The sequence below is a fragment of the Anabrus simplex genome, chromosome 1 (assembly GCF_040414725.1).
Source record: "Anabrus simplex isolate iqAnaSimp1 chromosome 1, ASM4041472v1, whole genome shotgun sequence".
In the NCBI taxonomy this organism is placed as follows: Eukaryota; Metazoa; Arthropoda; class Insecta; order Orthoptera; family Tettigoniidae; genus Anabrus; species Anabrus simplex.
Genome location: NC_090265.1, coordinates 155,526,827 through 155,550,181, shown reverse-complemented (window position 1 = coordinate 155,550,181; position 23,355 = coordinate 155,526,827). Strand labels below are relative to the sequence as shown.

Sequence of the window (23,355 nt, the reverse complement as noted above, 5' to 3'; positions counted from 1 at the left end):
GAAAGTTCGGGGTCTAATTATTCTGAAACGTTAATTGATCGGTTGTTGGGCGGCACAGTAACTGCATCCGTTGTGTTCTTGCAACTGTTTCAAACTTCAACGGATGTGTCCCCGAACCAGTTATCATAAAATGCTTGGGTTGTATCTGTCCTTGCTCTAAAGACCTTTAGAGAGCCGAGGCGTATCGGCGACTCCGTGGCGCAACGGTAGCGCGTCTGACTCCAGGTCAGAAGGTTGCGTGTTCAAATCACGTCGGGGTCAAGTGTTTTTAATGTGCGTTCATTAGCTCACCGTACATCGGCGAAGAGCTCAGCTAGCACGTAGGACCTAAGGGAGGGAAGAGAATCACACGATATCACTGTAGTCCTGTCCTAAAGTCCTGTTTTCCGAACAGATGATGTTGAGATGTAGATGTCAAACGTTAAATGCGAGGTGTAGCAAATGTGGGTCGTCATCAGAAATGGATTACCTTTTTATTTTTTATTATTTTTTGCTCCGCCACTGTGGTGTTATGGTTAGCGTGATTAGCTGCTACCCCCGGAAGCACGGGTTCGATTCCCGGCATTGCAATGAAATGTGAAATGTGGTACGAAGACTGGAACGGGGTCCACTAAGCCTCGGGAAGTCAAGCGAGTAGACGTATGTTCGTTTCCCACCTTAGACATACTCGGAGTGGTTTTTTGTGCTTCCCACTTCTCTTCCAGGCAAATTCCGAGTTGGTACCTAACTTAAGGCCACGGCCGCTTCCTTCTCTATCCCTTCCAATCGTCCCATTCCCACGACAGGAACCTGTTCAGCATAGCGGGTGAGGCCGCCTGGGTGAGGTATTGGTAATCCTTTACAGTTGTATCCCCTAACCAATGACTCACGGCCCAGGACACTGCCGTTGAGACGGTACAGGTGTATACCTGGCTGAGGCCGAGGGAAAATCCGACCCTGGAGGTTAAGCAGATAAAGAATACGATCACGTATCGCTTTTCACATTGTCTTCAACACACATTGTATATTAGGCGGTAGTAACTATGATCGTTTAGCATAGGGGCGAATGAATTAATTATTTAATGTAACGTTCTGTATACAGGGCAATTTATCCTTTTTCAAATCTTGAATACGAATTACTCGCGCTAAATTGTGCGTAAAATCTCCGCAGCATGAATTGTTTCATCAATATCAAGTCACTATCTTGGTGCATGGCTGTTTGTATGTCAGGATGGCCGAGCGGTCTAAGGCGCCAGACTCAAGGCAGTTTTCCTTGCCTGAATCACTCAGGTCCGAAGAATTCTGGTCCTCTCTGAGGGCGTGGGTTCGAATCCCACTCCTGACAAAATTTTTGCCGTTTATTTCCTGAAAGAGTCTTCTTATTTGCTATTGGCTTTACGTTGCACCGACACAGATAGGTGTTATGGCGACGATGGGTCAGGAAAGGAAGCGGTCGTAGCAAACCACGGAAAACCATCTTCAGGCCTATCGACAGTGTGGTTCGAACACACTATCTCCCGAATTCTGGCCTACTTAAGCGACTGCAGCAATCGATATCGGTGAAGGAGTTGATGTAGTCAGCTATGTTGTTGAGGTTCACGACATCGTTCATTTGAGAAACACACAAGAAATGTAATTGTGTTGAACTACAGTCTATTATTATTTATTTAATCGCTTTACTCTCCAGGGTGACTTTTTTCCCTCGGCACAGCGAGGGATCCAGCCCGGTGATCCGGACAACTACATTTAATAATGACTAAGTTACTGCCTGAAAGTTCGGGGTCTAATTATTCTGAAACGTTAATTGATCGGTTGTTGGGCGGCACAGTAACGGCATCCGTTGTGTTCTTGCAACTGTGTCAAACTACAACGGATGTGTCCCCGAACCAGTTATGATAAAATGCTTGGGTTGTATCTGTCCTTGCTCTAAAGACCTTTAGAGAGCCGAGGAGTATCGGCGACTCCGTGGCGCAACGGTAGCGCGTCTGACTCCAGATCAGAAGGTTGCGTGTTCAAATCACGTCGGGGTCAAGTGTATTTAATGTGCGTTCATTAGCTCACCGTACATCGGCGAAGAGGTCAGCTAGCACGTAGGACCTAAGGGAGGGAAGAGAATCACACGATATCACTGTAGTCCTGTCCTAAAGTCCTGTTTTCCGAACAGATGATGTTGAGATGTAGATGTCAAACGTTAAATGCGAGGTGTAGCAAATGTGGGTCGTCATCAGAAATGGATTACCTTTTTATTTTTTTTTATTTTTTGCTCCGCCACTGTGGTGTTATGGTTAGCGTGATTAGCTGCCACCCCCGGAAGCACGGGTTCGATTCCCGGCGCTGCAATGAAATGTGAAATGTGGTACGAAGACTGGAACGGGGTCCACTAAGCCTCGGGAAGTCAAGCGAGTAGACGTAGGTTCGTTTCCCACCTTAGACATACTCGGAGTGGTTTTTTGTGCTTCCCACTTCTCTTCCAGGCAAATTCCGAGTTGGTACCTAACTTAAGGCCACGGCCGCTTCCTTCTCTATCCCTTCCAATCGTCCCATTCCCACGACAGGAACCTGTTCAGCATAGCGGGTGAGGCCGCCTGGGTGAGGTATTGGTAATCCTTTACAGTTGTATCCCCTAACCAATGACTCACGGCCCAGGACACTGCCGTTGAGACGGTACAGGTGTATACCTGGCTGAGGCCGTGGGAAAATCCGACCCTGGAGGTTAAGCAGATAAAGAATACGATCACGTATCGCTTTTCACATTGTCTTCAACACACATTGTATATTAGGCGGTAGTAACTATGATAGTTTAGCATAGGGGCGAATGAATTAATTATTTAATGTAACGTTCTGTATACAGGCCAATTTATCCTTTTTCAAATCTTGACTACGAATTACTCGCGCTAAATTGTGCGTAAAATCTCCGCAGCATGAATTGTTTCATCAATAGCAAGTCACTATCTTGGTGCACAGCTGTTTGTATGTCAGGATGGCCGAGCGGTCTAAGGCGCCAGACTCAAGGCAGTTTCCCTTGCCTGAATCACTCAGGTTCGAAGAATTCTGGTCCTCTCTGAGGGCGTGGGTTCGAATCCCACTCCTGACAAAATTTTTGCCGTTTATTTCCTGAAAGAGTTATCTTATTTGCTATTGGCTTTACGTCGCACCGACACAGATAGGTCTTATGGCGACGATGGGACAGGAAAGGGCTAGGACTTTGAAGGAAGCGGTCGTAGCAAACCACGGAAAACCATCTTCAGGCCTATCGACAGTGTGGTTCGAACACACTATCTCCCGAATTCTGGCCGTACTTAAGAGACTGGAGCAATCAATATCGGTGAAGGAGTTGATGTAGTCAGCTATGTTGTTGAGGTTCACGACATCGTTCATTTGAGAAACACACAAGAAATGTAATTGTGTTGAACTACAGTCTATTATTATTTAATTAATCGCTTTACTCTCCACGGTGATTTTTTTCCATCGGCACAGCGAGGGATCCAGCCCGGTGATCCGGACAACTACATTTCCTAATGACTAAGTTACTGCCTGAAAGTTCGGGGTCTAATTATTCTGAAACGTTAATTGATCGGTTGTTGGGCGGCACAGTAACTGCATCCGTTGTATTCTTGCAACTGTTTCAAACTACAACGGATGTGTCCCCGAACCAGTTATGATAAAATGCTTGGGTTGTATCTGTCCTTGCTCTAAAGACCTTTAGAGAGCCGAGGCGTATGGGCGACTCCGTGGCGCAACGGTAGCGCGTCTGACTCCAGATCAGAAGGTTGCGTGTTCAAATCACGTCGGGGTCAAGTGTTTTTAATGTGCGTTCATTAGCTCACCGTACATCAGCGAAGAGCTCAGCTAGCACGTAGGACCTAAGGGAGGGAAGAGAATCACACGATATCACTGTAGTCCTGTCCTAAAGTCCTGTTTTCCGAACAGATGATGTTGAGATGTAGATGTCAAACGTTAATTCGAGGTGTAGCAAATGTGGGTTGTCATCAGAAATGGATTACCTTTTTATTTTTTTTTATTTTTTGCTCCGCCACTGTGGCGTTATGGTTAGCGTGATTAGCTGCCACCCCTGGAAGCACGGGTTCGATTCCCGGCGCTGCAATGAAATGTGAAATGTGGTACGAAGACTGGAACGGGGCCCACTAAGCCTCGGGAAGTCAAGCGAGTAGACGTAGGTTCGTTTCCCACCTTAGACATACTCGGAGTGGTTTTTTGTGCTTCCCACTTCTCTTCCAGGCAAATTCCGAGTTGGTACCTAACTTAAGGCCACGGCCGCTTCCTTCTCTATCCCTTCCAATCGTCCCATTCCCACGACAGGAACCTGTTCAGCATAGCGGGTGAGGCCGCCTGGGTGAGGTATTGGTAATCCTTTACAGTTGTATCCCCTAACCAATGACTCACGGCCCAGGACACTGCCGTTGAGACGGTACAGGTGTATACATGGCTGAGGCCGTGGGAAAATCCGACCCTGGAGGTTAAGCAGATAAAGAATACGATCACGTATCGCTTTTCACATTGTCTTCAACACACATTGTATATTAGGCGGTAGTAACTATGATCGATTAGCATAGGGGCGAATGAATTAATTATTTAATGTAACGTTCTGTATACAGGCCAATTTATCCTTTTTCAAATCTTGACTACGAATTACTCGCGCTAAATTGTGCGTAAAATCTCCGCAGCATGAATTGTTTCATCAATAGCAAGTCACTATCTTGGTGCATGGCTGTTTGTATGTCAGGATGGCCGAGCGGTCTAACGCGCCAGACTCAAGGCAGTTTCCCTTGCCTGAATCACTCAGGTCCGAAGAATTCTGGTCCACTCTGAGGGCGTGGGTTCGAATCCCACTCCTGACAAAATTTTTGCCGTTTATTTCCTGAAAGAGTTATCTTATTTGCTATTGGCTTTACGTTGCACCGACACAGATAGGTGTTATGGCGACGATGGGTCAGGAAAGGGCTAGGACTTTGAAGGAAGCGGTCGTAGCAAACCACGGAAAACCATCTTCAGGCCTATCGACAGTGTGGTTCGAACACACTATCTCCCGAATTCTAGCCGTACTTAAGCGACTGCAGCAATCGATATCGGTGAAGGAGTTGATGTAGTCAGCTATGTTGTTGAGGTTCACGACATCGTTCATTTGAGAAACACACAAGAAATGTAATTGTGTTGAACTACATTCTATTATTATTTATTTAATCGCTTTACTCTCCACGGTGATTTTTTTCCCTCGGCACAGCGAGGGATCCAGCCCGGTGATCCGGACAACTACATTTCCTAATGACTAAGTTACTGCCTGAAAGTTCGGGGTCTAATTATTCTGAAACGTTAATTGATCGGTTCTTGGGCGGCACAGTAACTGCATCCGTTGTGTTCTTGCAATTGTGTCAAACTACAACGGATGTGTCCCCGAACCAGTTATGATAAAATGCTCGCGTTGTATCTGTCCTTGCTCTAAAGACCTTTAGAGAGCCGAGGCGTATCGGCGACTCCGTGGCGCAACGGTAGCGCGTCTGACTCCAGATCAGAAGGTTGCGTGTTCAAATCACGTCGGGGTCAAGTGTTTTTAATGTGCGTTCATTAGCTCACCGTACATCGGCGAAGAGCTCAGCTAGCACGTAGGACCTAAGGGAGGGAAGAGAATCACACGATATCACTGTAGTTCTGTCCTAAAGTCCTGTTTTCCGAACAGATGATGTTGAGATGTAGATGTCAAACGTTAAATGCGAGGTGTAGCAAATGTGGGTCGTCATCCGAAATGGATTACCTTTTTATTTTTTATTATTTTTTGCTCCGCCACTGTGGCGTTATGGTTAGCGTGATTAGCTGCCACCCCTGGAAGCACGGGTTCGATTCCCGGCGCTGCAATGAAATGTGAAATGTGGTACGAAGACTAGAACTGGGCCCACTAAGCCTCGGGAAGTCAAGCGAGTAAACGTAGGTTCGTTTCCTACCTTAGACATACTCGGAGTGGTTTTTTGTGCTTCCCACTTCTCTTCCAGGCAAATTCCGAGTTGGTACCTAACTTAAGGCCACGGCCGCTTCCTTCTCTATCCCTTCCAATCGTGCCATTCCCACGACAGGAACCTGTTCAGCATAGCGGGTGAGGCCGCCTGGGTGAGGTATTGGTAATCCTTTACAGTTGTATCCCCTAACCAATGACTCACGGCCCAGGACACTGCCGTTGAGACGGTACAGGTGTATACCTGGCTGAGGCCGTGGGAAAATCCGACCCTGGATGTTAAGCAGATAAGGAATACGATCACGTATCGCTTTTCACATTGTCTTCAACACACATTGTATATTAGGCGGTAGTAACTATGATCGTTTAGCATAGGGGCGAATGAATTAATTATTTAATGTAACGTTCTGTATACAGGCCAATTAATCCTTTTTCAAATCTTGACTACGAATTACTCGCGCTAAATTGTGCGTAAAATCTCCGCAGCATGAATTGTTTCATCAATAGCAAGTCACTATCTTGGTGCACAGCTGTTTGTATGTCAGGATGGCCGAGGGGTCTAAGGCGCCAGACTCAAGGTAGTTTCCCTTGCCTGAATCGCTCAGGTCGGAAGAATTCTGGTCCTCTCTGAGGGCGTGGGTTCGAATCCCACTCCTGACAAAAGTTTTGCCGTTTATTTCCTGAAAGAGTTATCTTATTTGCTATTGGCTTTACGTCGCACCGACACAGATAGGTCTTATGGCGACGATGGGACAGGAAAGGGCTAGGACTTTGAAGGAAGCGGTCGTAGCAAACCACGGAAAACCATCTTCAGGCCTATCGACAGTGTGGTTCGAACACACTATCTCCCGAATTCTGGCCGTACTTAAGAGACTGGAGCAATCGATATCGGTGAAGGAGTTGATGTAGTCAGCTATGTTGTTGAGGTTCACGACATCGTTCATTTGAGAAACACACAAGAAATGTAATTGTGTTGAACTACAGTCTATTATTATTTAATTAATCGTTTTACTCTCCACGGTGATTTTTTTCCCTCGGCTCAGCGAGGGATCCAGCCCGGTGATCCGGACAACTACATTTCCTAATGACTAAGTTACTGCCTGAAAGTTCGGGGTCTAATTATTGTGAAACGTTAATTGATCGGTTGTTGGGCGGCACAGTAACTGCATCCGTTGTGTTCTTGCAACTGTTTCAAACTTCAACGGATGTGTCCCCGAACCAGTTATCATAAAATGCTTGGGTTGTATCTGTCCTTGCTCTAAAGACCTTTAGAGAGCCGAGGCGTATCGGCGACTCCGTGGCGCAACGGTAGCGCGTCTGACTCCAGATCAGAAGGTTGCGTGTTCAAATCACGTCGGGGTCAAGTGTTTTTAATGTGCGTTCATTAGCTCACCGTACATCGGCGAAGAGCTCAGCTAGCACGTAGGACCTAAGGGAGGGAAGAGAATCACACGATATCACTGTAGTCCTGTCCTAAAGTCCTGTTTTCCGAACAAATGATGTTGAGATGTAGATGTCAAACGTTAAATGCGAGGTGTAGCAAATGTGGGTCGTCATCAGAAATGGATTACCTTTTTATTTTTTATTATTTTTTGCTCCGCCACTGTGGTGTTATGGTTAGCGTGATTAGCTGCTACCCCCGGAAGCACGGGTTCGATTCCCGGCGCTGCAATGAAATGTGAAATGTGGTACGAAGACTGGAACGGGGTCCACTAAGCCTCGGGAAGTCAAGCAAGTAGACGTAGGTTCGTTTCCCACCTTAGACATACTCGGAGTGGCTTTTGTGCTTCCCACTTCTCTTCCAGGCAAATTCCGAGTTGGTACCTAACTTAAGGCCACGGCCGCTTCCTTCTCTATCCCTTCCAATCGTCCCATTCCCACGACAGGAACCTGTTCAGCATAGCGGGTGAGGCCGCCTGGGTGAGGTATTGGTAATCCTTTACAGTTGTATCCCCTAACCAATGACTCACGGCCCAGGACACTGCCGTTGAGACGGTACAGGTGTATACCTGGCTGAGGCCGTGGGAAAATCCGACCCTGGAGGTTAAGCAGATAAAGAATACGATCACGTATCGCTTTTCACATTGTCTTCAACACACATTGTATATTAGGCGGTAGTAACTATGATCGATTAGCATAGGGGCGAATGAATTAATTATTTAATGTAACGTTCTGTATACAGGCCAATTTATCCTTTTTCAAATCTTGACTACGAATTGTCCGCCTCTGTGGTGTAGTGGTTAGCGTGATTAGCTGCCACCCCCGGAGGTCCGGGTTCGATTCCCGGCTCTGCCACGAAATTTGAAAAGTGGTACGAGGGCTGGAACGGGGTCCACTCAGCCTCGGGAGGTCAACTGAGTAGAGGTGGGTTCGATTCCCACCTCAGCCATCCTCGAAGTGGTTTTCCGTGGGTTCCCACTTCACCTCCAGGCGAATGCTGGGATGGTACCTAACTTAAGTCCACGGCCGCTTCCTTCCCTCATCCTTGCCTATCCCTTCCAATCTTCCCATCCCCCTACAAGGCCCCTGTTCACCATAGCAGGTGAGGCCGCCTGGGCGAAGTACTGGTCATACTCCCCAGTTGTATGACCAGTTGTATCTCCCGAATTCTGGCCGTACTTAAGCGACTGCAGCAATCGATATCGGTGAAGGAGTTGATGTAGTCAGCTATGTTGTTGAGGTTCACGACATCGTTCATTTGAGAAACACACAAGAAATGTAATTGTGTTGAACTACAGTCTATTATTATTTAATTAATCGTTTTACTCTCCACGGTGATTTTTTTCCCTCGGCTCAGCGAGGGATCCAGCCCGGTGATCCGGACAACTACATTTCCTAATGACTAAGTTACTACCTGAAAGTTCGGGGTCTAATTATTCTGAAACGTTAATTGATCGGTTGTTGGGCGGCACAGTAACTGCATCCGTTGTGTTCTTGCAACTGTTTCAAACTTCAACGGATGTGTCCCCGAACCAGTTATCATAAAATGCTTGGGTTGTATCTGTCCTTGCTCTAAAGACCTTTAGAGAGCCGAGGCGTATCGGCGACTCCGTGGCGCAACGGTAGCGCGTCTGACTCCAGATCAGAAGGTTGCGTGTTCAAATCACGTCGGGGTCAAGTGTTTTTAATGTGCGTTCATTAGCTCACCGTACATCGGCGAAGAGCTCAGCTAGCACGTAGGACCTAAGGGAGGGAAGAGAATCACACGATATCACTGTAGTCCTGTCCTAGAGTCCTGTTTTCCGAACAGATGATGTTGAGATGTAGATGTCAAACGTTAAATGCGAGGTGTAGCAAATGTGGGTCGTCATCAGAAATGGATTACCTTTTTATTTTTTATTATTTTTTGCTCCGCCACTGTGGTGTTATGGTTAGCGTGATTAGCTGCCACCCCCGGAAGCACGGGTTCGATTCCCGGCGCTGCAATGAAATGTGAAATGTGGTACGAAGACTGGAACGGGGTCCACTAAGCCTCGGGAAGTCAAGCGAGTAGACGTAGGTTCGTTTCCCACCTTAGACATACTCGGAGTGGTTTTTTGTGCTTCCCACTTCTCTTCCAGGCAAATTCCGAGTTGGTACTGTACCATTTCATTGCCCTGGTCATTTAGAATCGCGACATTGAAATCGTCATTTGCCGAGAATAGCGGTAAAGTTCCGTAAATCGTGCGGCAGATAGTTCGAAGTAATGAAAGACAGACCTAACGAATCCATGCGGCCGTGAAAAAAAAAAATTGTATTGTTATCCCGAGCTAAAAAAAAACAAGAGTCACTTAAAAAAAAAAAAGAAGTCAATTTCGGAACGAAGTATCGAACGAGATTCTATACAAGAAGAGAAGGGATTGAAGCTGGAGAAGAGAAATTATTAATACAGTTACAACCATATGCGAAAAGTAAAGTAAATTACATCAAATTTCATAAACGAATTATTAATATCTGGCGCGGAAGAAGAGCAAGGAAGGAAGATCTGATCTCGCAGGAGAAGTCGCCAGTTTACATTTTAAAATCAGCGTCAAGCAGAAAACATTTTTGACTACTATATAAAATATTACACCTTTTTAGTGTTTGCTAAAAAGATAGAGAATATACCCTGGATTGTTCAGTTCATAATTGAAACATGTATCTAATGACGACCTTCAATATATTTTTATTATTGCATGTAATCGACGGAGACATCATGGCTGAGTAATTCAAGGATATGGGGTCACAATCTGGAGGAACCCTAGCCAACCGTTCTGCATGCCCGAAGCCCGAGTCCAGTTACCGGCAATGACGAGCACATGAACGCGACATGCTGTCCAAAGAAGACCCAGGATGAAATCCAGCCCAGCGGAATAGCGGAAGCAAGATAAGTGGAGTTCCTTATAGTTAATTTGCGTAGTTAAATTATTAGATTTGTGCGAATAATAGTGTGTGTTTAAGTTGAAATATTTGTACAGCAAGGTTAATATCTGGTTCATCGAGATATAAACTCCATGAATAGTGTCTTTGAAAAATAATCCATGTAATCGTTTGAGAACTCGGATCTAGTTAGTCTTTGACAAACCAAAAATTTATACTCCATGTATAGGCATGTTTAATTGTGTGCGTGTGTAGAGCTAATACAAATATAATACAGTATTGTGTCAGGGTGAAATAACGAGCCCAAATCAACTTCACGAACAGAACAGAATAGGAATGTTTGTTTACTTGAGGAAAGCTTTGAAAATCAGTATTACAACGTTGTGACAGGATTATACGTCTTTCATAATGCAAATAAAGCTTAATACAATGTACAATGAAATGAGATCGTACTCTAAGACAGAAGGAAATGACATGATGTTTAATCGTCATAAAAAAACGTGAGTAACATAGCCTGAATTATTAATACATGCCTTTAATTGCAGGAGGAATATAGTTACTTGTGTTATTTAATATCATAAACTTATGACATGTTATGATATTGTGTTTAGTGGAATATACGTACTTCGTGACACTCGTAAAGCAGCAATTGAAGTAATTGAATGAAAATGTCGATATGTACAATGAAATGAGGATATTGTGCGCAAGAATATAGGTTGGATTTATGGTAGTAAAGATGATTTATGAGGAATTATGAGACGTAAGCTGCGTATATGGCGAAAATATGGCATATATTAATAATTGGTGGAATTTATGCAGCGTAACGCCGATATTAGGTTAATGTTGTTGTTATTGTCACGCGATATATACGGTAGCATGTCATGTTGGGTTAAATGGAATACGAATACAACCATATGAGGTTTTTAAACTTACAGGCTGTTTATGGTGTACGATCATCAAGAGTATATCCTAGAAGTAACGTATTTACGAGAGAAACTTAGTATTTTTCTAGAAATATTTCACATGCTAGGCTAACTTCAAGTTGATTTCTGGTCAAAGACATGATTGGAACTAGGAAATGTTTTCATGATCCATAAAATTACCATCCATTAATAGATGACTTTCATTTACGATTTTATTCGAAATCTTTCGCAGATAGATTATTGTTATTTTTGAATCATGGTATGACACTATCAGTTGAATAACTTGCTTGTTGACACATGAATGTTGTGTTAGGTTACTCCTACACACTTTTAGGAAAAATTATGGATATTTAAGTTCATTTTATAGACATATTTTTTTTTAAGGTGATTTACGATAATATGATAATGAATGGCAATTTTTAAGCCATGATTTCTGGAACTCGCTTATGTTGCTTACGCTATGTCAGAAACTCTTGAGGAAAGATATTTAATTCATTTGAGAAAATTGAGGACACTTGGTTGGGATTTAAATAATATTTTGAAAATATTTCTACAGTTTTTTTTAATATGGTATAATGATTCTAAAGGACAATTGAACAATATGTAAACATCATTCTTGATATTTAACCTAAATTTGAATAATACTTAGATGTTATTTCAACAGTAATACAAGATGTTACAACATCGATGATTGATATTTGAAAAATATTTAAATGGTAATTAATATTATTATTAATGATATTCAGATAATATTTTAAGAAATATTTACAATATTTTGTTTAGGGATTGGAATTCAGTGAATACAAATGAGCATGTAGATGATTTCCTTTACTATTTTCCAAGTACTATCATTTTATTATTCAATAAACTAGGTGATAAGAACTTTGATTGGAATTCTTACTATTCATTCATTTATTTCTTTATTTTATAATTCGTAAAGGTATTTGGAGGCATATGAACTAGCTGTTTGGTAAATGAACCTAGAGTTTTGCTTAGTTATGGGTTACAATTGAGCTGTGATGGTTTACGAATGGACTTAAGGATGAGGCTGTGCATTATCTTCAGTTGAGTCCACGTAAAAAAAAACGGATATATATATATACTTTTATCACAAATTTTATCCCTGAAAGGTATCGTGCAGTGAATATATATGTAATTGATATCATAACATGAAAAGTAAGAGATATTTCACAGAATAAGTAAAAATCGATGAAGGCGAAGGAGTATTTATATCGGACGGGATGAAATATTCAAATATTAGGACAAGACTGGACACTTATATTCATATAAGGTCACAGAGTTAGGATGATGCCCTCATGTCTCATTCCCATCCGTATGATAACTTGTAGTGTGCGGGAATTCATTATATTTATTTGGCCGCCTAACATTTGATAATGAATTATTGGCCGGAGTTTATGATAAAGTAATGGGAAAAGGCACGATACGGATAATGTACCCCGTTGTGAGCATTAATTGTCACCCATGTGAGTGGCAAATTGAGAAAGTCACCACGGGAAATGACGGTCGACGAGGTACATTATTTTGGCGCCGAACAGTGGGGCGATACTGAGGATACCCTGGAGGATACCTGGGTCCATTAATTGATGCCCATTCGTGAGCAAAGACTGAGGATACACAGGATAGTTGAAGATATAAATATTGGGCGCACATCATTAATTGATGCCCATCATTGTAGCGAAACTGAGGATACCCTGGAGGATACCCAGGTGTGATAATTGATGCTCATTAGTGAAGCAAGATTGTGGATACCCAGGGGCACAGCATCGAGTTAGCATTAACATGAAAGTAAAATTGAGGACACTCAGTCCAATGACAAGATAATTATGAACATTGATTGATACTTACCGTTGAAGCAAGGCTGAGGATGCCTAACCAAACTATAAGATAATTGTTGGCCTATTATTTGACATACAAATATGGTTTCTGGAAAATAGTTTTTGCATTAGCTAACGCTCGTCGTTGGAGAAGAATAATTGCATTGATTGACACCCAGAAACGCAGTGGATCTGAGGATATACGAGGCATCAAGAGTTACATAGAAAGTGTTGGACATGAGAAAGCTTCACCCAGAGATGGGGCAAGACTGATAGGAAGCAAAAGGTTGAGATTCGATGCATACGAGGGAAACCGAAAGAAGAAGTTGAGAGTTAGGCGAGGAGTCATGTGATCGAGGAAGGGAGCTGAAGAAGAAATGGATGATAATGATAGTGAATAATATAGCAGAGATATTTCATATAGTTAGTAGATTTAGATAGTTAATAATATTAATTTAGATCATGATATGATTTTTCTGTTGAGGTAGAAATAGCAAATAGGTTAATAAGTTCCCAAATATCAAGAATGATTGTTTTTTTTCCCTCAAGTTTCTGAAATAACTGGGATAATGAGACGGTTGGTTATATGGGGGAGACCAGATTGTAGATCCCATACTGAATTGAAATACTGATATATTTTATTGGTTGCAAACTATAAACGATTAGCAAAATAGAATCTTTAGCGAAGCTAAGCAATAATAGACATAAAATGGCGACTATTAGTCAATTGAGGTCACAAGTTGAGGAATACCAAAAGGAAAAGGATGAGGAGATAGAGAAGATAACCGAGGAGTTAGAAAAGGCAAAAGAAGGGCAGAAAGGAATAATAGAAATATTGAAAGAGATGAGCAGAAAACAAGAAGAAAAATAAGAAGAAATGATCAAAAAACAAGAGGAGATGCAGAAGAAGCAGTTGGAAGAATTATTTGGAAAATTTCAAGAAGAGTACCAACAGAAACAGGAAGAGCTGCAGCGAAACCAGATGGAAGAGATAAGAAAAATGGAAGAGAGGCAGAAGGAGATGATGAAAACAGAAATTGGTAAAATCGGAAGAGAAGTTTTCGAAATAAAAAATGGATTAACGAATCTTCGAACCGAAATGATTGAAACAATGGAAAATAAGAATAAGGAGATCTATGAAGAAGTAAATAGAATCAGAGGCGAATTAACAGAAAGTAAAAAGTATATTCAAAGCTTGAAAGAGGATGAGATCAAGAGACTAACTGACAATATGGAGTCAATAAAAATAGATTCACAAGAAAAATGGAATCAGTACGAAGGAAAGATAGAAACAATAAACGAAATTGTACAAACGACGAACAAAACAATGGAAGTGAACTTTATAACAGCGCGTGACCAGATTGGAGACAAAATAGGTATCATAAAAGAAGAAGAACGTATAAGTCCACAAAAATCATTACATGAAGAAACCGGGAAACAGAAGAAGCAAGAAGAATGCCGGCAGAAGCAGCTAGGACAAATAAGAAGAACGGAAGAGAAGCAGAAGAAAAGAAGAAAGGTGGAAATTGGAATAGTCCGAGCAGAAATTTGGCAAATGCAGAACGAATTAGAGAGGAACCAAATCAACGAACAGGACCAAGAAGGAAGATACTTATTTGAGTCAGACCAAATACTGATGAAGAGATTCGTGAGAGAGCTTACAACTATAACAGGTGTAAATCAAGTACATCACCATGGAGGAGGTGAACCGAATCCAAAGGTGAAAATAAAAGCAGAACAGGCAAGAACGAATGTCAAACGGACAAGGAAATTTCCGAAGGAAAGGAAGAACGAAATGGATTATCGAAATAAAAGAAAACGAACCAGAGAAAAGAAGAGATGGGAAGGAGCGATTAAAGGTCGACATTTCAATGGAGATATAGAGGAAGCCGAGGGTCTAGAACTTCAGGAGGATAAAAGAAAAGATAGAGAAGAGCAGAAATTGAATAAGAAAACCCAAACTTGTCAATTATGAAGAAGACCGAGAATAGAATGTAGAATGCTTCATTAGAACTATGCAGGACACTATAATATAAACAGGTCAATGAAAGCTCCATTTATATACAAAAATGAAATGGAAATAAATATACTGCAAGCAGTACATTTATTTACCCATAGCAGGGGAGAAAAATGTACCATTTCATTGCCCTGGTCATTTAGAATCGCGACATTGAAATCGTCATTTGCCGAGAATAGCGGTAAAGTTCCGTAAATCGTGCGGCAGATAGTTCGAAGTAATGAAAGACAGACCTAACGAATCCATGCGGCCGTGAAAAAAAAAATTGTATTGTTATCCCGAGCTAAAAAAAAAAACAAGAGTCACTTAAAAAAAAAAAGTCAATTTCGGAACGAAGTATCGAACGAGATTCTATACAAGAAGAGAAGGGATTGAAGCTGGAGAAGAGAAATTATTAATACAGTTACAACCATATGCGAAAAGTAAAGTAAATTACATCAAATTTCATAAACGAATTATTAATATCTGGCGCGGAAGAAGAGCAAGGAAGGAAGATCTGATCTCGCAGGAGAAGTCGCCAGTTTACATTTTAAAATCAGCGTCAAGCAGAAAACATTTTTGACTACTATATAAAATATTACACCTTCTTAGTGTTTGCTAAAAAGATAGAGAATATACCCTGGATTGTTCAGTTCATAATTGAAACATGTATCTAATGACGACCTTCAATATATTTTTATTATTGCATGTAATCGACGGAGACATCATGGCTGAGTAATTCAAGGATATGGGGTCACAATCTGGAGGAACCCTAGCCAACCGTTCTGCATGCCCGAAGCCCGAGTCCAGTTACCGGCAATGACGAGCACATGAACGCGACATGCTGTCCAAAGAAGACCCAGGATGAAATCCAGCCCAGCGGAATAGCGGAAGCAAGATAAGTGGAGTTCCTTATAGTTAATTTGCGTAGTTAAATTATTAGATTTGTGCGAATAATAGTGTGTGTTTAAGTTGAAATATTTGTACAGCAAGGTTAATATCTGGTTCATCGAGATATAAACTCCATGAATAGTGTCTTTGAAAAATAATCCATGTAATCGTTTGAGAACTCGGATCTAGTTAGTCTTTGACAAACCAAAAATTTATACTCCATGTATAGGCATGTTTAATTGTGTGCGTGTGTAGAGCTAATACAAATATAATACAGTATTGTGTCAGGGTGAAATAACGAGCCCAAATCAACTTCACGAACAGAACAGAATAGGAATGTTTGTTTACTTGAGGAAAGCTTTGAAAATCAGTATTACAACGTTGTGACAGGATTATACGTCTTTCATAATGCAAATAAAGCTTAATACAATGTACAATGAAATGAGATCGTACTCTAAGACAGAAGGAAATGACATGATGTTTAATCGTCATAAAAAAACGTGAGTAACATAGCCTGAATTATTAATACATGCCTTTAATTGCAGGAGGAATATAGTTACTTGTGTTATTTAATATCATAAACTTATGACATGTTATGATATTGTGTTTAGTGGAATATACGTACTTCGTGACACTCGTAAAGCAGCAATTGAAGTAATTGAATGAAAATGTCGATATGTACAATGAAATGAGGATATTGTGCGCAAGAATATAGGTTGGATTTATGGTAGTAAAGATGATTTATGAGGAATTATGAGACGTAAGCTGCGTATATGGCGAAAATATGGCATATATTAATAATTGGTGGAATTTATGCAGCGTAACGCCGATATTAGGTTAATGTTGTTGTTATTGTCACGCGATATATACGGTAGCATGTCATGTTGGGTTAAATGGAATACGAATACAACCATATGAGGTTTTTAAACTTACAGGCTGTTTATGGTGTACGATCATCAAGAGTATATCCTAGAAGTAACGTATTTACGAGAGAAACTTAGTATTTTTCTAGAAATATTTCACATGCTAGGCTAACTTCAAGTTGATTTCTGGTCAAAGACATGATTGGAACTAGGAAATGTTTTCATGATCCATAAAATTACCATCCATTAATAGATGACTTTCATTTACGATTTTATTCGAAATCTTTCGCAGATAGATTATTGTTATTTTTGAATCATGGTATGACACTATCAGTTGAATAACTTGCTTGTTGACACATGAATGTTGTGTTAGGTTACTCCTACACACTTTTAGGAAAAATTATGGATATTTAAGTTCATTTTATAGACATATTTTTTTTTTAAGGTGATTTACGATAATATGATAATGAATGGCAATTTTTAAGCCATGATTTCTGGAACTCGCTTATGTTGCTTACGCTATGTCAGAAACTCTTGAGGAAAGATATTTAATTCATTTGAGAAAATTGAGGACACTTGGTTGGGATTTAAATAATATTTTGAAAATATTTCTACAGTTTTTTTTAATATGGTATAATGATTCTAAAGGACAATTGAACAATATGTAAACATCATTCTTGATATTTAACCTAAATTTGAATAATACTTAGATGTTATTTCAACAGTAATACAAGATGTTACAACATCGATGATTGATATTTGAAAAATATTTAAATGGTAATTAATATTATTATTAATGATATTCAGATAATATTTTAAGAAATATTTACAATATTTTGTTTAGGGATTGGAATTCAGTGAATACAAATGAGCATGTAGATGATTTCCTTTACTATTTTCCAAGTACTATCATTTTATTATTCAATAAACTAGGTGATAAGAACTTTGATTGGAATTCTTACTATTCATTCATTTATTTCTTTATTTTATAATTCGTAAAGGTATTTGGAGGCATATGAACTAGCTGTTTGGTAAATGAACCTAGAGTTTTGCTTAGTTATGGGTTACAATTGAGCTGTGATGGTTTACGAATGGACTTAAGGATGAGGCTGTGCATTATCTTCAGTTGAGTCCACGTAAAAAAAAACGGATATATATATATACTTTTATCACAAATTTTATCCCTGAAAGGTATCGTGCAGTGAATATATATGTAATTGATATCATAACATGAAAAGTAAGAGATATTTCACAGAATAAGTAAAAATCGATGAAGGCGAAGGAGTATTTATATCGGACGGGATGAAATATTCAAATATTAGGACAAGACTGGACACTTATATTCATATAAGGTCACAGAGTTAGGATGATGCCCTCATGTCTCATTCCCATCCGTATGATAACTTGTAGTGTGCGGGAATTCATTATATTTATTTGGCCGCCTAACATTTGATAATGAATTATTGGCCGGAGTTTATGATAAAGTAATGGGAAAAGGCACGATACGGATAATGTACCCCGTTGTGAGCATTAATTGTCACCCATGTGAGTGGCAAATTGAGAAAGTCACCACGGGAAATGACGGTCGACGAGGTACAGTACCTAACTTAAGGCCACGGCCGCTTCCTTCTCTATCCCTTCCAATCGTCCCATTCCCACGACAGGAACCTGTTCAGCATAGCGGGTGAGGCCGCCTGGGTGAGGTATTGGTAATCCTTTACAGTTGTATCCCCTAACCAATGACTCACGGCCCAGGACACTGCCGTTGAGACGGTACAGGTGAATACCTGGCTGAGGCCGTGGGAAAATCCGACCCTGGAGGTTAAGCAGATAAAGAATACGATCACGTATCGCTTTTCACATTGTCTTCAACACACATTGTATATTAGGCGGTAGTAACTATGATCGTTTAGCATAGGGGCAAATGAATTAATTATTTAATGTAACGTTCTGTATACAGGCCAATTTATCCTTTTTCAAATCTTGAATACGAATTACTCGCGCTATATTGTGCGTAAAATCTCCGCAGCATGAATTGTTTCATCAATAGCAAGTCACTATCTTGGTGCATGGCTGTTTGTATGTCAGGATGGCCGAGCGGTCGAAGGCGCCAGACTCAAGGCAGTTTCCCTTGCCTGAATCACTCAGGTCCGAAGAATTCTGGTCCTCTCTGAGGGCGTGGGTTCGAATCCCACTCCTGACAAAATTTTTGCCGTTTATTTCCTGAAAGAGTTATCTTATTTGCTATTGGCTTTACGTTGCACCGACACAGATAGGTGTTATGGCGACGATGGGTCAGGAAAGGGCTAGGACTTTGAAGGAAGCGGTCGTAGCAAACCACGGAAAACCATCTTCAGGGCTATCGACAGTGTTTTTCGAACACACTATCTCCCGAATTCTGGCCGTACTTAAGCGACTGCAGCAATCGATATCGGTGAAGGAGTTGATGTAGTCAGCTATGTTGTTGAGGTTCACGACATCGTTCATTTGAGAAACACACAAGAAATGTAATTGTGTTGAATTACAGTCTATTATTATTTATTTAATCGCTTTACTCTCCACGGTGATTTTTTTCCCTCGGCACAGCGAGGGATCCAGCCCGGTGATCCGGACAACTACATTTCCTAATGACTAAGTTACTGCCTGAAAGTTCGGGGTCTAATTATTCTGAAACGTTAATTGATCGGTTGTTGGGCGGCACAGTAACGGCATCCGTTGTGTTCTTGCAACTGTGTCAAACTACAACGGATGTGTCCCCGAACCAGTTATGATAAAATGCTTGGGTTGTATCTGTCCTTGCTCTAAAGACCTTTAGAGAGCCGAGGCGTACCGGCGACTCCGTGGCGCAACGGTAGCGCGTCTGACTCCAGATCAGAAGGTTGCGTGTTCAAATCACGTCGGGGTCAAGTGTTTTTAATGTGCGTTCATTAGCTCACCGTACATCGGCGAAGAGCTCAGCTAGCACGTAGGACCTAAGGGAGGGAAGAGAATCACACGATATCACTGTAGTCCTGTCCTAAAGTCCTGTTTTCCGAACAGATGATGTTGAGATGTAGATGTCAAACGTTAAATGCGAGGTGTAGCAAATGTGGGTCGTCATCAGAAATGGATTACCTTTTTATTTTTTATTATTTTTTGCTCCGCCACTGTGGTGTTATAGTTAGCGTGATTAGCTGCCACCCCCGGAAGCACGGGTTTGATTCCCGGCGCTGCAATGAAATGTGAAATGTGGTACGAAGCCTGGAACGGGGTCCACTAAGCCTCGGGAAGTCAAGCGAGTAAACGTAGGTTCGTTTCCCACCTTAGACATACTCGGAGTGTTTTTTTGTGCTTCCCACTTCTCTTCCAGGCAAATTCCGAGTTGGTACCTAACTTAAGGCCACGGCCGCTTCCTTCTCTATCCCTTCCAATCGTGCCATTCCCACGACAGGAACCTGTTCAGAATAGCGGGTGAGGCCGCCTGGGTGAGGTATTGGTAATCCTTTACAGTTGTATCCCCTAACCAATGACTCACGGCCCAGGACACTGCCGTTGAGACGGTACAGGTGTATACCTGGCTGAGGCCGTGGGAAAATCCGACCCTGGATGTTAAGCAGATAAGGAATACGATCACGTATCGCTTTTCACATTGTCTTCAACACACATTGTATATTAGGCGGTAGTAACTATGATCGTTTAGCATAGGGGCGAATGAATTAATTATTTAATGTAACGTTCTGTATACAGGCCAATTAATCCTTTTTCAAATCTTGACTACGAATTACTCGCGCTAAATTGTGCGTAAAATCTCCGCAGCATGAATTGTTTCATCAATAGCAAGTCACTATCTTGGTGCACAGCTGTTTGTATGTCAGGATGGCCGAGGGGTCTAAGGCGCCAGACTCAAGGTAGTTTCCCTTGCCTGAATCACTCAGGTCCGAAGAATTCTGGTCCTCTCTGAGGGCGTGGGTTCGAATCCCACTCCTGACAAAAGGTTTGCCGTTTATTTCCTGAAAGAGTTATCTTATTTGCTATTGGCTTTACGTCGCACCGACACAGATAGGTCTTATGGCGACGATGGGACAGGAAAGGGCTAGGACTTTGAAGGAAGCGGTCGTAGCAAACCACGGAAAACCATCTTCAGGCCTATCGACAGTGTGGTTCGAACACACTATCTCCCGAATTCTGGCCGTACTTAAGAGACTGGAGCAATCGATATCGGTGAAGGAGTTGATGTAGTCAGCTATGTTGTTGAGGTTCACGACATCGTTCATTTGAGAAACACACAAGAAATGTAATTGTGTTGAACTACAGTCTATTATTATTTAATTAATCGTTTTACTCTCCACGGTGATTTTTTTCCCTCGGCTCAGCGAGGGATCCAGCCCGGTGATCCGGACAACTACATTTCCTAATGACTAAGTTACTGCCTGAAAGTTCGGGGTCTAATTATTCTGAAACGTTAATTGATCGGTTGTTGGGCGGCACAGTAACTGCATCCGTTGTGTTCTTGCAACTGTTTCAAACTTCAACGGATGTGTCCCCGAACCAGTTATGATAAAATGCTTGGGTTGTATCTGTCCTTGCTCTAAAGACCTTTAGAGAGCCGAGGCGTATCGGCGACTCCGTGGCGCAACGGTAGCGCGTCTGACTCAAGATCAGAAGGTTGCGTGTTCAAATCACGTCGGGGTCAAGTGTTTTTAATGTGCGTTCATTAGCTCACCGTACATCGGCGAAGAGCTCAGCTAGCATGTAGGACATAAGGGAGGGAAGAGAATCACACGATATCACTGTAGTCCTGTCCTAAAGTCCTGTTTTCCGAACAGATGATGTTGAGATGTAGCAAATGTGGGTCGTCATCAGAAATGGATTACCTTTTTACTTTTTATTATTTTTTGCTCCGCCACTGTGGTGTTATGGTTAGCGTGATTAGCTGCCACCCCCGGAAGCACGGGTTCGATTCCCGGCGCTGCAATGAAATGTGAAATGTGGTACGAAGACTGGAACGGGGTCCACTAAGCCTCGGGAAGTCAAGCGAGTAGACGTAGGTTCGTTTCCCACCTTAGACATACTCGGAGTGGTTTCTTGTGCTTCCCACTTCTCTTCCAGGCAAATTCCGAGTTGGTACCTAACTTAAGGCCACGGCCGCTTCCTCCTCTATCCCTTCCAATCGTCCCATTCCCACGACAGGAACCTGTTCAGCATAGCGGGTGAGGCCGCCTGGGTGAGGTATTGGTAATCCTTTACAGTTGTATCCCCTAACCAATGACTCACGGCCCAGGACACTGCCGTTGAGACGGTACAGGTGAATACCTGGCTGAGGCCGTGGGAAAATCCGACCCTGGAGGTTAAGCAGATAAAGAATAGGATCACGTATCGCTTTTCACATTGTCTTCAACACACATTGTATATTAGGCGGTAGTAACTATGATCGTTTAGCATAGGGGCGAATGAATTAATTATTTAATGTAACGTTCTGTATACAGGCCAATTTATCCTTTTTCAAATCTTGAATACGAATTACTCGCGCTAAATTGTGCGTAAAATCTCCGCAGCATGAATTGTTTCATCAATAGCAAGACACTATCTTGGTGCATGGCTGTTTGTATGTCAGGATGGCCGAGCGGTCTAAGGCGCCAGACTCAAGGCAGTTTCCCTTGCCTGAATCACTCAGGTCCGAAGAATTCTGGTCCTCTCTGAGGGCGTGGGTTCGAATCCCACTCCTGACAAAATTTCTGCCGTTTATTTCCTGAAAGAGTTATCTTATTTGCTATTGGCTTAACGTTGCACCGACACAGATAGGTGTTATGGCGACGATGGGTCAGGAAAGGGCTAGGACTTTGAAGGAAGCGGTCGTAGCAAACCACGGAAAACTATCTTCAGGCCTATCGACAGTGTGGTTCGAACACACTATCTCCCGAATTCTGGCCGTACTTAAGCGACTGCAGCAATCGATATCGGTGAAGGAGTTGATGTAGTCAGCTATGTTGTTGAGGTTCACGACATCGTTCTGAGCATAAGTTGATACGTTCATTTGAGAAACACACAAGAAATGTAATTGTGTTGAACTACAGTCTATTATTATTTAATTAATCGTTTTACTCTCCACGGTGATTTTTTTCCCTCGGCTCAGCCAGGGATCCAGCCCGGTGATCCGGACAACTACATTTCCTAATGACTAAGTTACTGCCTGAAAGTTCGGGGTCTAATTATTCTGAAACGTTAATTGATCGGTTGTTGGGCGGCACAGTAACTGCATCCGTTGTGTTCTTGCAACTGTTTCAAACTTCAACGGATGTGTCCCCGAACCAGTTATCATAAAATGCTTGGGTTGTATCTGTCCTTGCTCTAAAGACCTTTAGAGAGCCGAGGCGTATCGGCGACTCCGTGGCGCAACGGTAGCGCGTCTGACTCCAGATCAGAAGGTTGCGTGTTCAAATCACGTCGGGGTCAAGTGTTTTTAATGTGCGTTCATTAGCTCACCGTACATCGGCGAAGAGCTCAGCTAGCACGTAGGACCTAAGGGAGGGAAGAGAATCACACGATATCACTGTAGTCCTGTCCTAAAGTCCTGTTTTCCGAACAG

General features: G+C 42.0%; 16 non-coding genes across 16 annotated transcripts; all 16 read left to right on the top strand.

The window, feature by feature from the left end:
* The first annotated feature begins 189 nt into the window (after positions 1-189).
* Positions 190-261, top strand: TRNAW-CCA (transfer RNA tryptophan (anticodon CCA)). The gene has a single exon. It is a non-coding gene; the product is annotated as a tRNA-Trp (tRNA).
* A 943-nt stretch (positions 262-1,204) lies between these two features.
* On the top strand, positions 1,205-1,324 carry TRNAL-CAA (transfer RNA leucine (anticodon CAA)). Its single transcript has 2 exons — positions 1,205-1,242; positions 1,280-1,324. It is a non-coding gene; the product is annotated as a tRNA-Leu (tRNA).
* Positions 1,325-1,938: 614 nt separating this feature from the next.
* TRNAW-CCA (transfer RNA tryptophan (anticodon CCA)) lies at positions 1,939-2,010 on the top strand. Its single transcript has one exon. It is a non-coding gene; the product is annotated as a tRNA-Trp (tRNA).
* Positions 2,011-2,953: 943 nt separating this feature from the next.
* TRNAL-CAA (transfer RNA leucine (anticodon CAA)) lies at positions 2,954-3,073 on the top strand. Its single transcript has 2 exons — positions 2,954-2,991; positions 3,029-3,073. It is a non-coding gene; the product is annotated as a tRNA-Leu (tRNA).
* A 631-nt stretch (positions 3,074-3,704) lies between these two features.
* Positions 3,705-3,776, top strand: TRNAW-CCA (transfer RNA tryptophan (anticodon CCA)). Its single transcript has one exon. It is a non-coding gene; the product is annotated as a tRNA-Trp (tRNA).
* A 942-nt stretch (positions 3,777-4,718) lies between these two features.
* Positions 4,719-4,838, top strand: TRNAL-CAA (transfer RNA leucine (anticodon CAA)). The gene is made up of 2 exons: positions 4,719-4,756; positions 4,794-4,838. It is a non-coding gene; the product is annotated as a tRNA-Leu (tRNA).
* A 631-nt stretch (positions 4,839-5,469) lies between these two features.
* Positions 5,470-5,541, top strand: TRNAW-CCA (transfer RNA tryptophan (anticodon CCA)). Its single transcript has one exon. It is a non-coding gene; the product is annotated as a tRNA-Trp (tRNA).
* A 943-nt stretch (positions 5,542-6,484) lies between these two features.
* On the top strand, positions 6,485-6,604 carry TRNAL-CAA (transfer RNA leucine (anticodon CAA)). The gene is made up of 2 exons: positions 6,485-6,522; positions 6,560-6,604. It is a non-coding gene; the product is annotated as a tRNA-Leu (tRNA).
* Positions 6,605-7,235: 631 nt separating this feature from the next.
* TRNAW-CCA (transfer RNA tryptophan (anticodon CCA)) lies at positions 7,236-7,307 on the top strand. The gene has a single exon. It is a non-coding gene; the product is annotated as a tRNA-Trp (tRNA).
* Positions 7,308-8,989: 1,682 nt separating this feature from the next.
* On the top strand, positions 8,990-9,061 carry TRNAW-CCA (transfer RNA tryptophan (anticodon CCA)). Its single transcript has one exon. It is a non-coding gene; the product is annotated as a tRNA-Trp (tRNA).
* Positions 9,062-18,873: 9,812 nt separating this feature from the next.
* TRNAL-CAA (transfer RNA leucine (anticodon CAA)) lies at positions 18,874-18,993 on the top strand. The gene is made up of 2 exons: positions 18,874-18,911; positions 18,949-18,993. It is a non-coding gene; the product is annotated as a tRNA-Leu (tRNA).
* Positions 18,994-19,624: 631 nt separating this feature from the next.
* On the top strand, positions 19,625-19,696 carry TRNAW-CCA (transfer RNA serine (anticodon CGA)). The gene has a single exon. It is a non-coding gene; the product is annotated as a tRNA-Trp (tRNA).
* Positions 19,697-20,639: 943 nt separating this feature from the next.
* On the top strand, positions 20,640-20,759 carry TRNAL-CAA (transfer RNA leucine (anticodon CAA)). The gene is made up of 2 exons: positions 20,640-20,677; positions 20,715-20,759. It is a non-coding gene; the product is annotated as a tRNA-Leu (tRNA).
* A 631-nt stretch (positions 20,760-21,390) lies between these two features.
* On the top strand, positions 21,391-21,462 carry TRNAL-CAA (transfer RNA leucine (anticodon CAA)). Its single transcript has one exon. It is a non-coding gene; the product is annotated as a tRNA-Leu (tRNA).
* Positions 21,463-22,378: 916 nt separating this feature from the next.
* On the top strand, positions 22,379-22,498 carry TRNAL-CAA (transfer RNA leucine (anticodon CAA)). Its single transcript has 2 exons — positions 22,379-22,416; positions 22,454-22,498. It is a non-coding gene; the product is annotated as a tRNA-Leu (tRNA).
* A 652-nt stretch (positions 22,499-23,150) lies between these two features.
* TRNAW-CCA (transfer RNA tryptophan (anticodon CCA)) lies at positions 23,151-23,222 on the top strand. The gene has a single exon. It is a non-coding gene; the product is annotated as a tRNA-Trp (tRNA).
* The last annotated feature ends 133 nt before the right edge of the window (positions 23,223-23,355 follow it).